Genomic DNA, 14,798 nt, shown 5'->3' with positions numbered 1-14,798 from the left:
GGTACCCATCGGGTACGGGTTTTTTTTGCCATCTCTAAGAGAGAGAGAGAGAGACCCATTTTAATACATCACAACGCAACGAAAATCATCTTAACGAGCAAGGGGCGGTATGCTCCTCGTTATGACAGCGTTTTGGAGTTGCCACCTCAATCATAATGACATTATGGCGACTCATACCATATGGTTTACAATAATAATAAAATGATGTAAATTTTAAAAATAAAAAGTGTCACATAGATATAATTTGATTATAATTTTCATGCATCGATACCGCAAAGGTTTGACAACATTTGATGAATCCAAAGTTTTATGTTGAGAGTAAAATTTAATATTTTTAAAATTTTCATGATCAAATTGGTAATTCTTTATAAGTTTTGATGGTTATTTTTATCATTGACCTTTCGAATTATTATAATTAAAAAATATAAATATAAAATAAAGCTAATATATGTAAATATATGGGTAAAATGATAATCACATATGGGCTTAACGAATTATAATTTACTGTGTTAGAAAAAAGCATCAAAACCACAGTTAAATCGTGAAACAAAACCAAACAAATGAAATGATTTCTTTTTGAGCTAAACAAAAGAAAATGCTTAACATAACAACCATGAACCATTTTTAAAGTTTAATATTCTTTCTAGACATACGTCAAAATTCAAACAGTTGTGATTTCAAACTTCCGATCATCATACAATGGTTGTGACCAACAGGATTCTAAGAAGGTACATCGGTTTAAATTAGGGAGTTTCAAGACCACTATGATCGATTCCATGTTAAACGATTTTTGTCGATCTAATATTCATTTTTTCTTGAATTCTATTTCATTGAATTATGGTGTATCTAACAACAAGCTTCATCATCAAGAGAATGGAAGGATGTTAACATACAAATGATATCCTTTATAAAAAAGTTACAAAAGATCAATTATTATCATAAAAGAATATCAATAAGAAAGTTACAAAAACATTTATTTTTATATAGATGATATCATATGTCGGACGTATAGAATACAATTATATTAAAATAAGATAATTCTCTCTTTCGAACACAAAAAATATAGTAAGATTATTGTAAGGTAATAGGGAAAACTGCATTAAAGTCCTTACATATTGGCCTCATAATCAATTTAGTCCTTATATATTTTTTTATTCAATTAAGTCCCAAATACCGTTAATCGTATTCAATTTAACCCTTCGACCCGGTCAACAGGTCATCTAACTTTAAAAAATTGTATTTTTGGCCTAGATTTCAAAATTTATTATAAATTTGGTCCAAAATTTACACTTTTAGCCCAGAGTGTAAAATTTGGACCAAATTTGTAATAAATTTGTAATAAATTTTGAAATTTGGGCCAAAAATGTAATTTTTGAAAGTTAGATGACTGGGTCAAAGGGTTAAATTGAATACGATTACCGGTATTTAGGACTTAATTGAATAAAAAAAAATATAAAGACTAAATCGATTATGAGGCCAATATGTAAGGACTTTATTGCAGTTTTCCCTAAGGTAATATCATATGTAACACACATAGAGAATAGTGTAAGTCTTTAAACCATCACTTGATACCTTATCAGGTACGACAATACCTCCACATAAGTGAGGATCTTGAGTTATAATCTTGAGAATTTCAATGAGAACTAGAAGTGGCCATGAGGGGTAAGTAGCGGCCCTTGCAACTGTAGGATAAGACATCCGTATCTTCACCAAAATGATGAAACATTTACAGAAGAGCCTGAGCACGAATATAATTTTTTAAAGAAAAAAAGACAAATTATGTGAATGTAATATCTTGATGTTCAGGTATTTCTGAATTTTAATCCTAAGTATGAAGATTATTGCATTTTAGCCCTTGTATATGAGAAGTGTTGCAAAATGGCCCATAGTGACATTTTTGTAAATATTTGGTCAGAGCTCATGTACGTTGGGCGTATATATCATACGTTGGGCATACGTGCCAGAACCTCAAACCATAATTTTTAGGGTTTGGACCCTATTTAAGCATCCTTAAGTCCCAAGCCTTGTCCCTTCCAACAGCCTCCAACCTCAGTTCGACCCTTTTGCAAACCCTAACCCTTTTGTGAGCATTGTGGGATTTTGAGTGTATTTTGGTGACATTGAAGGAGGAAGGAAGAAGAGAAGATCATTTTGGAGAAGTGGGACACTTTGGATCCAAAACCACATCATCATTTGGCATCATTTGGAGGGAAAAGCTCTGGACTTGGTTAAATGTTGATTAGATCTCATTTATTCATGAAATGGTGTTCTTTTAGTCCCATAAACTTGGTATTATGAGTATGGGTTACTCTAATCCATATAAGTTGTCCTTTCAGACGTTTTGGAGCATCTAGAAGTATAAAAATGTAATCTTGATTGTTAGTTTCCTTCCATGCATGAGTTACAAGATCTTAATGGGTTAAGTAGTTAAGGTTTTTGTTATTGAGCACTTTGTAGCCATGCTATACCATAGAGTTATAAACTTTATGGTTAAGGACGTGAGTTAAGGTCTAGATCTAGAGTATGAGCAAAAGAGCTTAAGGATTAAGCTCTTAATAAGAAGGTAAGGTGGCCATACACGTACGTTGGGCGTACCAAATAGTACGTTGCACGTATGCGGTCAATACCTCGACTTCTTGGTCAAGCTGTTTATGCCCCACGCACAGCTGAGTACACCCAACGTACTCAACTGAGTTAACTCGACTGGTTTGTTGACTTTTGATCTTGACCAGGGTTTGACCAATTTTAACCAAAGGGTATTTTGGATATTTTGATATTAAGTTAAGTTAGGCCATGATTTAATTAATAGGTAATGAATAGAGTCAATATTCAGAGCAGAGATTTATTCAGCTATCGTTCAGACTGAGAGGTGAGTTTTCCTCACTGTACTTGTGGGTCGAAGGCACCAATGTCGGCCCACTAGGTTATGTATCCTGGTTTATAGGATGGTATTATGCTAGTTATATGATTGATTAGTAGATCTGTATGATTATCTGTATTTGCTGGATATGCGTTTATGTTTTTCTGTTACATATGTCGACATATTGTGGTTGGGTTGAGGCGGTTCTGTTTTGTGCTGAAGGCCAAGATACCCGGGGCAGTCCGGATAGGCTGTAGGCCATGCAAGGCGGTCCAATCATATCGAAGGCCTGGAGAGCGGTCCAAATAGGTTGTAGGCCCTACGAGGCGGTCCAGTCAGGCTGAAGGCTCATATTTGCATGCTATTTTTTGTTATGTTGTGTGATGGTACTTTGGGGGAACTCACTAAGCTTTGACTTACAATTTTAGTTTATTGTTTCAAGTACTTCAGATGATCATGGGAAAGCGAATGTATGATTGTGCACATCTACTTATTTTTATGATATTGGATCTTGAGATACTCTGATTATGATTATACTTTTGAAACAATGGTTTTTGTAAACATTTTATAGTTAATGGGTTGTTTTTGAAAAAAATAAATTTCTATTAATTTTTGGAATTTTACAATAAAATTATAATAAGATAATGTTCTCTATACTGGCTAAAATCTTAAATATGTAAACAATTACAAACTTTTTTTTATTCAAATAATAAAAACCATAACTCAACGGTTTATAAATGTAAAATATAGAGAAAACCTCATAAAAATCCTATGCATTATACCTCCATGCTTAAAAAAACCCTTATATAATTTTTTTGTACAAGTTAACCATCATGCTTTCTAAAACTGTTTGAAATACTTATTTTATCCGATTGACCGGTTGTTGGTTTCGTGGTAATGGTTGAAGGTTTGCAATTCCTGGGAAGACTTTCTTCTTCTTCTTTACTTTTTGTTTTTCGATGGCAGCAGGAGGGTCTCGGGTTGAGATGACTCTCGACAAAGTGAAGGTTGGCTAAGATGTGCTTGAAGAAGCGGGAACAAACGAAGATGTGAGTGGGTCTCGGTTTTAATGGCTTTCACGAGGTGTGGATTTAGAAGGTAAAGGCTGGAACTGTTGTGGTTCGTGGGTCTCGGTTTGGAGGTAAAAACAAAGGAAACGACAACGATTTTGATGGAGATGGTGGTTGGAACGAAAAATGAAAAGGTCTTTCGGCTTCTTGGTGATTCGATTTTCTTTTCCTTTTTTCCTTTTCTGGTTAGTTGCAGGTCCAAACAAAGATGACGATGAATAGTGACTTCGGTATTTGGCTCGGAAGAAAAGGGCTGCAACGAGGGATGGTTGGACAGCAAGTCTCCGGTTCGGGTGGAACAGAGTTGACGACAACTGTTTTTTGTTCTTTTCTTTCCTTGGATGCAAGTCTCAGAAGTGAGACATTCCGAGATGGAGTTCGGCTGGACTGGAACCGACGAAGGTAGTTGGTTCTATTTCGGAGGTGGTACGAGGATGGAAGCAAGCAACAACTGTTTGTTGGTTCCAAATCAAGCCACACAGGCCGTGTACAAATTATTACACAAGACACGGGTTGTTGTCTTTTCTTTTCTTCTTCTGGTTTGATAAACAAGATGATGCTAGGTTGTTTTAAAGATGGGAAAAGGTGGTGTTTAATGGCAACGATTTATAAGGTTGTGGTTAACTAAAACACTCTTATGATTCTGCAAGTTATACAGAGACATAATCAGCCTGAGAAGCAAAGAAACAAAGGAACCAATGTGCAGTTCTTCCTACCTCAAGTATTGGTTCTCATTTTTGAATTTATGTTTAATTATGAGAATGCAAATTCAAGAATAAAAATACTTGGAGATCTGCTTGAATTGCTAGATTCAAATGTCTCTACCATTGTAAGTTACCTCTTTTTTACTCCAAATCTAAAGATAACTCATTTTTTTACATTATAGGAAAATGGATGGCAAGCATGGTTAGTTGCTTCCATGAAGCTTGATATCTTGAAAACTTGCAAAATGAAACCATAACGTGATGGTGACCCTGAATTAGTTGAGCAAAAGCATGTGAAGACCCTATTTTCTCTAGTTCAATGTCACTACATACAATCATCAAAAGATGGATGGGGACGATGAACAATGTCCTTACTTCTCTTTGAGTCTTTTTTTTTTTGACACGGCAAACTAACTAATCTACTCCTAAATAACCACCTATTTCTCTACCGAGACTTGAACCCCTGACATCTCATACCGCTAGGCCATTGGCCCTTTGGTCTTGAGTCTTCTACTTTCAATTTATATGGTGGATGAACAGTGACTCTAAAGTTACCGGTAGCTTTGGCTTAGCCGGTCACAAAGCATGAAAACAATCAAAGTTAGAAAGTATAATGGTTAGTTCGAACAAATAAATTATATAGGGGTTTTTTTAAACATTGGGTTATAATACATGGGGTTTTTATGAGATTTTCCCTAAAATATACATATTTCTGGTTTTCCTTAATTAACAAAACATGGATATCTCTATTCTAATAAAAGAATAATTTTATTCTCTTTTTGACATGTGTTATATAACTAAAAAATCTCTTAATCAATAATTTATTTAAAATAATTAATTAATAATTTTGAGTTTTTATTATAAAAAATAATCAGTTTTATAATCGTTGTTTCCACGGGTTATAAACTAATATTGTAATAGAGAACTTTATATCTTTGAAACCGACGTCATATCGATAACTTTGTAGCCAACATCATATATAGATAACTTTATCAAATTGATAAATGTATCCATTATAATAATCTTCTGAGAAAAATCTGTCCATACTTTTAATTATATATAATAGCATACTCAATTTTATCAATTTAATCTTCTGGGAAAAAACTGTCTATACTTTTAGTTATACATGATAGCATACTCAATTTTATCAATTTAATGAATAATAAAATCTAAAACAATTGATAACCATGTTAAATTATCGATTTTCAAGAGTGGTGTCTAGTTGAGAAAAACTTCTAGTTTTCTACCCAAGTGGAAAATGACCTTTGTGTAAATGAAACAATCATTCTTAATATTAATTATTATTAATTATGCTTTCGCTTTGAACACGTTAATAACAACATGAGAATGTTTGTCGTCCAAACATTATTATATTAAAAATAATTGACAAGATTAGGAGAGAGGAAAGAGACTTGAATTGTGTTTTTCGTTTTTATCTATGTTATTTTTTAAATATTTTTGTTTTTATAAATTAAATATTAAACTAATTGTTTATTTTTTATAAAAGAATTGTTTTTCTATAACTTTGATATTTTTTTTCTTTTTTGAGAGAAAAATAGGCTCAAAAACTTAGAAAACCACAACAATGTCAATGTGTGACCAACAAAAACCTAAATTTAAACATAAACTTATAAAACCACTCATTATAAGATTACTACTATCAAAAAAACCAAACTGCCCCTAACATAAAAGACATAGCTTGATATAGAAATAATGAATTTCCCATACCATACCATAACATAATAGAATGACGAATTTACCCTAATGTATACCTAGATATATGTGGATTAACATCTTTAGTAATTTGTAAAACATTTGGGGATGTGAAAAGAAATATATTGATATTTAAATTGAACATCAAATATAAATATAAAAGACCTAAATAGTCTGTTTTATTTCAACCAACAGTTCTCGGTACAATGATTGGGTCCAACTTCTAGTTAGACTTGAAAATAGAAAAAAATCAAAATATATAGCTATTTTATGTATTAAAAAAATTAAAGTTGAAGTACATTGTTATGTATGCTTACTCTAATTAGAACCCGTGGTCGTTTATTTTTAGTGATTTAGGTGACATATACATATTTTTATTTTTCGTCCATTTTAAGTAATGTACTTTTGTCATATTACAAAACATAGCAACATACTTTTGATTTATCAATTACTAATGATTTTAGTATTTTTTTTTAATTGTTGGATTTTATCAACATTTGATATAATACAAGTTATAATAACTATGTCTTAGAAAAAAAATCAAAAAATAATAAAAATAGTACTTCAAATTGTATTGCTATTTAGCCTATTTTGCATAAAAAACAGTTGAATACATGTTATGTGTGCTTATTCTAATTAGAACCCGTGGTCAACATGTGTTTATTTTTAGCATAATTTTTAGTACATACACTATAATAATTGTTAATTGAATAATGAAAAACATCATTCTCATGTCTCAATAATGATTTTGCTAGTAATGTTGACACGTTGTAAAGGTGGCATTTGTTGAAAGAGCATTTTGAGAAACAACATGGGTGACCATTGTATGAATCATTATCTACTGTGAAACATTGAGGAAAATATAACATAAATATTGATTTCATTATTAATTATTATTATTTAAATTTATTATTATTATTATTTCAATTTACCCTTTTGTTATAATTTCTCCGCTTATAGGAAAACACCTTCGCATTAATCCGTCACACAACACAAAAATGTTTTCATCAATTGACTTTTACAAAATAAAACCAATATACAGATTATTATTTTTTTTATTCATTTTTATATGAAAAAAAAAAATAAAACTATAATCTCCTATTACAAAACGTCAAGATCATGAAGTGGTCGCATTCTCGCATCAGACCATTAGGAAGCTTCGGGTCACGTTACATATGAAAAAGGCAAATCCCGAATGGGACCATGGTTACTTAGTCTAGGTACACCCAACACTACATACAGTCAAACTAACGTTTGTGGTTCGCATGAAATGCTCTATGGTCGATAAAATTAACCTCCATTCATTCGTAATAATTATAACATTCTTATTTAAAATTATAAATATCGTTAAACATATTAAACCGGCCTATTTGGTACGTTGAATGGTATATAAACAATATAAGATATAATAATAATAATAATAATAATAATGGTCATGAGTCCACTAACTCGGCCAACTAATTATCATTGTACATATATACATATTAGTTGTGAGACCCGTATAATATACGGGTTGATTAAAACAAAATGTTAAGTACGAACGATTAAATAGAAATTTTATTTGGATTTGAAATTGAAATAAGTGAAAATTATGAGAAAAAAACATGAAAAGAATAAATTAATTAAAATTATGTGTTTAGTGTGTAGTAAACGGGTTAATTATAAGAAAATATTAAACATAAAAGTTTAAAATGTAAATTTATTTGAAATTGAATTTGAAATTTAAAATTTAAAATTTAAAATTTGATAGTCATTATGGTAGGTTTAATTTATGAAAAGTAAATTAATGATATATTGAAAATGAAAATTAAAGTAATGACAAATGGAAAATAAATATATCTCAAATTATAACAAAATGACATGTGGCTAATCTTATGAAAGAAGGACATGTGGCAAAGTCATTTTCATTTATTAGAGTAGATATGAATTTATGGCTTCAAAACTCATTTTTAAGCATTTTGATGAAACTGTTCGTATTTTTAGCTAGCTTCTTGCTAATGTTTTTTTATTATATTCAACCATTCTAAACAAAACAACTCCTTGTAATTGTCCCTATTTTTAGGTAGCTTCTTGCTAATGTAATTGTTTTTATTTTTAGCTAACTTTTTTCATTTATGACTGTGATATCGATGATCACAAACAAAATGTGAATAACCATGCAAACCCGCGTGACATCCTCAAGGTCGTTTATGATATCACATTGATGTGCCGGTTAACCACACACGCTCCATCAACAACTATATATGTCGAGTATGTGCCATCATTTCATATTTGTAATCCCACATTAGTGTGTCAGTTAACTAAATACGCTTCACTAACGACTTAGAAAGAAATGATGTGTGTTTTTATGGATTAACATTACAATTTCATATTTTTCTTAAAATAAGTAGAGTGAGATTTTATGGAAGGTTCTAGTACTTTATACATTATATTTTTAATGTGATTAGTGTCATATCCAACCCATTTGACTAACGACCTTCCACCATAAAAAGAAGCGGTGGGTGAAAATAACACTTATTTAACGATCATTTTATAGATTGTTTCCTTATATCTCTCTTATAGTGTGACTTTGTGAATGAGACCTACTGACAATTTGACTGACTTTTTAGATATACATATAGTATTATAATGTTTATATATGTATAGGGTGTATTTTAAAAGTTTTTCAAAACACAAGGTTTACATTTAATTATCCAAATTAACATTTAGTTAATTAATCTTTTAAATCAATTTTGAATTTAATATTCATTTTTTAATTAAACCATTAATTAAATATATTAAATTCCTTTTAAGGATAATTCAATTTCATTCAATTATCTTATAATTATATTTTTAGTTTCTTTTTATATTTTACTTCCTCAAAATTCGAATTAGGATTTTATTATTATCTTACATTAAAGTTTGGATTTTAATCAAATAAAACAACTAATAATGGCTAATGATTATCCTACAATTCAATTTAGGCAAGTGAATATCGAAACCCCAAATTAATTAGAAGACGCGTCACACTAAACCCTAGGCGCGTTGCTCCTTGCGATTAACAAATTTCTTTTTATCGTTTTCCATTTTCATCTTTATGTACTAATAAATGAACAAACATAGCTCTGATACCACTATTGAGAATTTTAGGTTATAATAGCAATACTTGAGGAATTTTACATAACACTTATGGGTACATGCAACCAAAAGAATCTATGACTTTTAACTATTAATAGTAATATACTTTTTGAAGCAAAACTTCTTACCTAATGAAATTGAAAACATTAGATTATAATACATACCTTTAACATAATCAAATGTTAGAAACTCGTTTCATTTCAAAGTCCATGGAAAACAAGCGCTAATAATGTGAATGCCTCTAATGGTTCACACTCAAAACCCTATAGCACTAGAAAGACAAGAGGAGTGTAACATCCAGATCCATGAGATACTTAATTTCTTGAATTTATAACTTTTAGAAGAGGGTCACGACGTGAGATATGGTGGTTACGTCGTGAGTGATCGTTGACCATTTGACCCGCGTCTTTAGAGTCTTACGACGTGAGGCATGAGGTCTCATGACGTGAGCCGACCTAATGACCCAAAACCCTAATGTTTAAGTATTTAATGGATTGAGAGGATAGGGATGCCCATCCTCATCCTCTAGACTCCTTGAAACCCTAATTACGACCCTTTTTGAGATCCTTGGTCATTCTTGGTGTTTTGCTTGCTTAAAAGAGAAAAAAAGAAGAGAAAGAAGTATCATTGTGGTGGAGTTGCAAGGAAGCATCATTATCATCAGCTCTTTTCCTATTAGACCCTTGTAAGTGTCAAGACTCAAACTTTATTTCATTTGATGGCTAGATCTAGGCTTTTGGTCCCATTTCCTTAGGTTCTAGCTAGTTGGAGCGAAGAAGATCCATAAAGTTAGCAACTTTATGGATTCAAATAGTATTCTAAGTATCATATGATCCAGATCTAGAAGTTGGTGAAGTATTAGAAGCATGCATGAGAACTTGAGGCCATATTTCTAATTTTGACCTAGAATGGTGTAGGGACATCCATGGTGCATGCATGTCCATAAAGCAAACATTTTTATGGCCCTTTAGGACCCCCTTAAGCTTCGGTAAGTGTTAGGTTTGAAGGCTAAATGGATTAAGAGCGTTGTAACCTTGGATTAGGCTTCAAACCGTTCTCACGACGTGAGACATGAGGTCTTACGACGCGAGTATGAAAAACCCGTCCTTGCTGAGTTATATGAATCAGGAGTGAGTCACTAGAATCAGATCAGGTGACTCTCACAATGTGACCAAGGTTTACTCACGACATGAGCCTTGATGTTGGTATTATTGATCGATCTAGTGGGTTGACTCGTTGTGCAAGATTGATTCTGGTCATTTTTGGGCTTTAGGGCATGTTTGGTAAGGTCTAGACTTTTACCCTAAGGGAGAGAAGGTTGATTATTTATGCCCTTGATAATGATTAGAAGCCTTAATTGCAAATTAAGCTAACTTGTATGTATTTATTGTGAGGAGCCTTCGTATCAGGAGCTCGAGTATTATCTATTTATCAGCAGATTGATGTGAATCTTCTCACAGCACTTGCGGTTCGAAGGCACCAATGTCGGCCCATTGTATTATGTTATAGTATGTTAGGTGTCTTTGTGACTCTTGCATGTATTATATGTGCTTGTATATACATCAGACGGGGCCCATTGTATGTATGGTATGTGGTATTTTGGGGAACTCACTAAGCTTTGTGCTTACGATTTTCGGTTTATGTTTCAGGTACCTCTGGTTTGAAGGGGAAGAGCTCGGGATGATCGCATTGCACACACCATGATTTCTCCGCTTTATTGACTCTGATGTATTTTGGATGTTTACTAATACACTATGATTCCTTTATCGTTTTGATTAACTTGTTTGGTTGATATTTTATTTAATATAAAGGGATATATACACTAAAGTCCTAATATTTTCATCAATTTGACAAGAAAGTCCTAAACTTTATTTTTTTGACAGTAAAGTCCAAATTACCGGCAGTTTTTGACACTTTTACCCTTTTTCCAATTACCCGGTAATTAGGACTTTTTTGTCAAAAAAAAATAAAGTTTAGGATTTTCTTGTAAAATCATCAATTAGGACTTTACTGTCAAAAAAATAAAGTTTAGGACATTCTTGTGAAATCGTTGAAAATATTGGGACTTTAGTGTATTTTCGTAATCCAAGAAGTCAAGAACTTTTAATTGTGACTTTTGTTGCAGCACCACTGTTTTTCTTACCATCATCATCTTTATCCTGATACAATCACGACCAAGAGAAACATATGCAAAAGAGAGAAGGAGAAAGGGTGAAAAGACTAGTAAAACTTTCTTCTTACTTTGCCGCCAAATTTTGAACTAAAAAGTGAGGACAGATTATACAAACACAAACAACAAGTGCCTAGTAAAAAGGGTGTGAATGTGGAGAAAGCCAACACAAACAACATGTCCATTTTTTGGACTGCAAAAAGCCAACACAACCCTGATTTTTTTTTTCTTGATTATCTCTATTTTTTTCAATGTCGATTTGTTGAAATTAAAAAAACGATTTAACAAGAAACAAACGTTAAGGATTTCAATAGGATCTAGTTAACTAGAGAAGGTTTCAATAACTCTTATGCTTAAAAAGTATCATACCATTAAATTTCTAACCAAAAAAAGGATATATACGCTAGAGTCCCAATGTTCTCAACGATTTGACAAGAAAGTCCTAAACTTTATTTTTTTGACAGTAAAGGCCTAATTGACGATTTGACAATAAAATCTTAAACTTTATTTTTTTAACAAAAAAGTCCTAATTACCAGCTAACTGGAAAAAAAGGGTAAAAGTGTCAAAAAAATGCCGGTAATTTTTTGAGGGTTCACGTTGTCGTGTTAGCTGTTGGGTTGTCCGTGACTGAGTTGGCTGAGTTGGAGCATGTTCGAGTTTGGATCGGACTGGGTGCGTTCTCACGATGTGACCATGCGTTGGTCACGGCATGAGGGTCAAGCTTTAGTAATGTTAAGTGTTGACTTTGACTTTGACCGTTGACTTTTGGCATGGTTGACTTTTGGTCAACTAAGGGTTTTTGGGGTGTAGACTAAGAGGGTACTCTTTATTGTTATTAGGTGACTTGTAGGATCCGTCTTCGCTGGGTGAGAGTTGTGGTGTTTAGTTGTTACTTGCGAGGTAAGTCTTCTCACTATACTTGCCTTTATGGTAGTAAATGTTGACCAATTGGGTCTTATATGTTGATTACTGCTATATGCGAATTGAGTCTCTGATAACTCTTGGACTACTGATAGTCTCCAGCGTTGATGATAACTCGTGAGATGTGCTGTTAATCCACATGGCATGTTGTTAGCCCATTGGGACTGCTGATAGTCCCTAGGGTTGCTGATAACTCATTGTTGTTTATATTGTGTGTTGTATGTGACACTTAGGACTGTTGATAACTCCAGGGTTGTGTTGTATGAGATATTTTTGGGAACTCGTTAAGCTTTGTGCTTATAGTTGTGGGTTAACTATTTTGCATGTACTTATCAGATTGCAAAGGTGGGACTGTACCCACACATCAACAATTTTTATGAGTCGAGATTCCACATTGTCATTATAACTCTAATTTTTTAATAATGGTTTATGAACAAATGGTTTATCCTTAATGTAATTTTATAAAAATGGATGTTATATTATTTTAAAAATGAAAAATTCAGCCTGGGTTTTTGGGATGTTACATTGGACACTTATTCCAACAGTATGGTAGTTGGGGAAGCCCGCATACATTCTTAATCAAAATCAAGGATCTAATTGAAGAAATTGAACCCAAGAAAATTGACTAGCCTTAAGAATGAAGGAATTCTCAATTCTTGGAAGATGTCAATGCTTACACAACCATAAATGAGTCATGATCCATAAGCTAGAAATGATTTGTACCATCATAAAGCTCTTGTTCTAAGCAAATTCAATGATTCATTACTAAATCAAAGAAAAAAAGACTAACAATTGCTTATCTAAGTCTCAAGCTCGTAATCAAAGTATTAGATAAACATACAAATTAAGAACTAGGAATCATAAACATGAGATACATGATAAACAAACATAAATCCTTCAAAACTCACACATACCCATGGGTTTTAGCCAAGTCAACCAAAATAAAATAACTCGCCACTCATGACAACAAGACAATGATCATAAAAGTGTTTTAACATCAAAGATTTAGCAAATACTAGAAGAATGAGATGATGAATGCTTCAAGCTCCACAACAAGACTTCAAAAATCCACAAAACACCTCATGCAAAAGAAAAAGCATCTGATATGATCCAAGATAAAGAAATGATAAAATATGCAATGCAAAGACAACAAAAAAAACTAAAAATGCTAAAATAAGCTACACAAAAATAAATAAATAAATAAAATAAACTATCATAAAGATCAACAAATTCACACATTTTTTTTCGTGAGTTATGTCAAAATACAAAATTGCTCTGTTTTTATTCGTATAATAAATATATTTATAACATCGATTTGAGTATACAAACTTTCTTTTTATTTCATATTTGTTGGACATTACTTTGAGCTATTTAGTAAATAGTTGACAATTTTTTTTTTTAAATTACGTGTATTAATATATGATATTCTTTATCATGTTACAAGAGAATAAAGTCACCATGATTGCAATCAAGTTGTTAAAATATTAATATAAAATTATATAATCTTATAAAATCAACTCGTATTTCAAAACAAACAATATTTACACCCAGTTTATAGATTCCGTTTCCCTTTCTTATAAAATTTCTGGCTTCTACTATAATATCCTTTACTACCAGAAAAAAAAAAAAAAAAATAGTAAACCATATGTTTGGTACCTTTTATGTTACCTTGATAACCCATTTCATTGGTACTTGTCCCTCTGCATCAACATCGACACTCCTCTTGTGAAATGGATGGGGTGAAGAAAGAGTCGTGGAAAGCTGTGCTTTTTTTTTTTTTCATTTTTTTTTTGGAAAATGACCAAACACCGGTTACATTTATTTCTAAGGGTGCTTTGGATCGATAGAAATGGGTCATTACATATTCACTATTCAGTGACATAAAACACTTTGTCAAAATAGGTATTGCTAGAGGATCGATTTTGATATTTAAGTTTGATTTGGATCGCAAGGGTACGTGGTGTCGTGTCATCATTGGTCAAATGGTGTGGGAAGGTGATAAAGATGATACTATTTGCTAGGTTAATAAAAATTATGCATGCTGTTCAAGGAAAATCATTGTGAAATAGTTATTCTAGACCTAAAATACGTAAAATAAGTCATTCTATAAAGGTTTAACAGACAAAGAAATGGTATTACTCTTGAGGACCAAAACAGTACTAAACCGTGAAATAAGAACAAAAAGTGAGAAGAAAAACTTTTTGGACAAACTATAAACTTTATAAAAAAATTCTGGTTTCGT

At 32.0% G+C, this 14,798-nt stretch overlaps 1 long non-coding RNA gene across 1 annotated transcript; it reads right to left on the bottom strand.

The window, feature by feature from the left end:
• Positions 1-13,383: 13,383 nt before the first annotated feature.
• On the bottom strand, positions 13,384-14,439 carry LOC145068941 (uncharacterized). Its single transcript, XR_013689182.1, has 2 exons — positions 14,213-14,439; positions 13,384-13,656 (listed from the first exon to the last, which is right to left on the bottom strand). It is a non-coding gene; the product is annotated as an uncharacterized LOC145068941 (long non-coding RNA).
• Positions 14,440-14,798: the final 359 nt, after the last annotated feature.

Source organism: Lactuca serriola, chromosome 1 (assembly GCF_051521515.1).
Source record: "Lactuca serriola cultivar US96UC23 chromosome 1, Lser_US96UC23_V15, whole genome shotgun sequence".
Classification (NCBI taxonomy): domain Eukaryota; kingdom Viridiplantae; phylum Streptophyta; class Magnoliopsida; order Asterales; family Asteraceae; genus Lactuca; species Lactuca serriola.
This window is presented reverse-complemented; position numbering and strand designations above follow the sequence as displayed.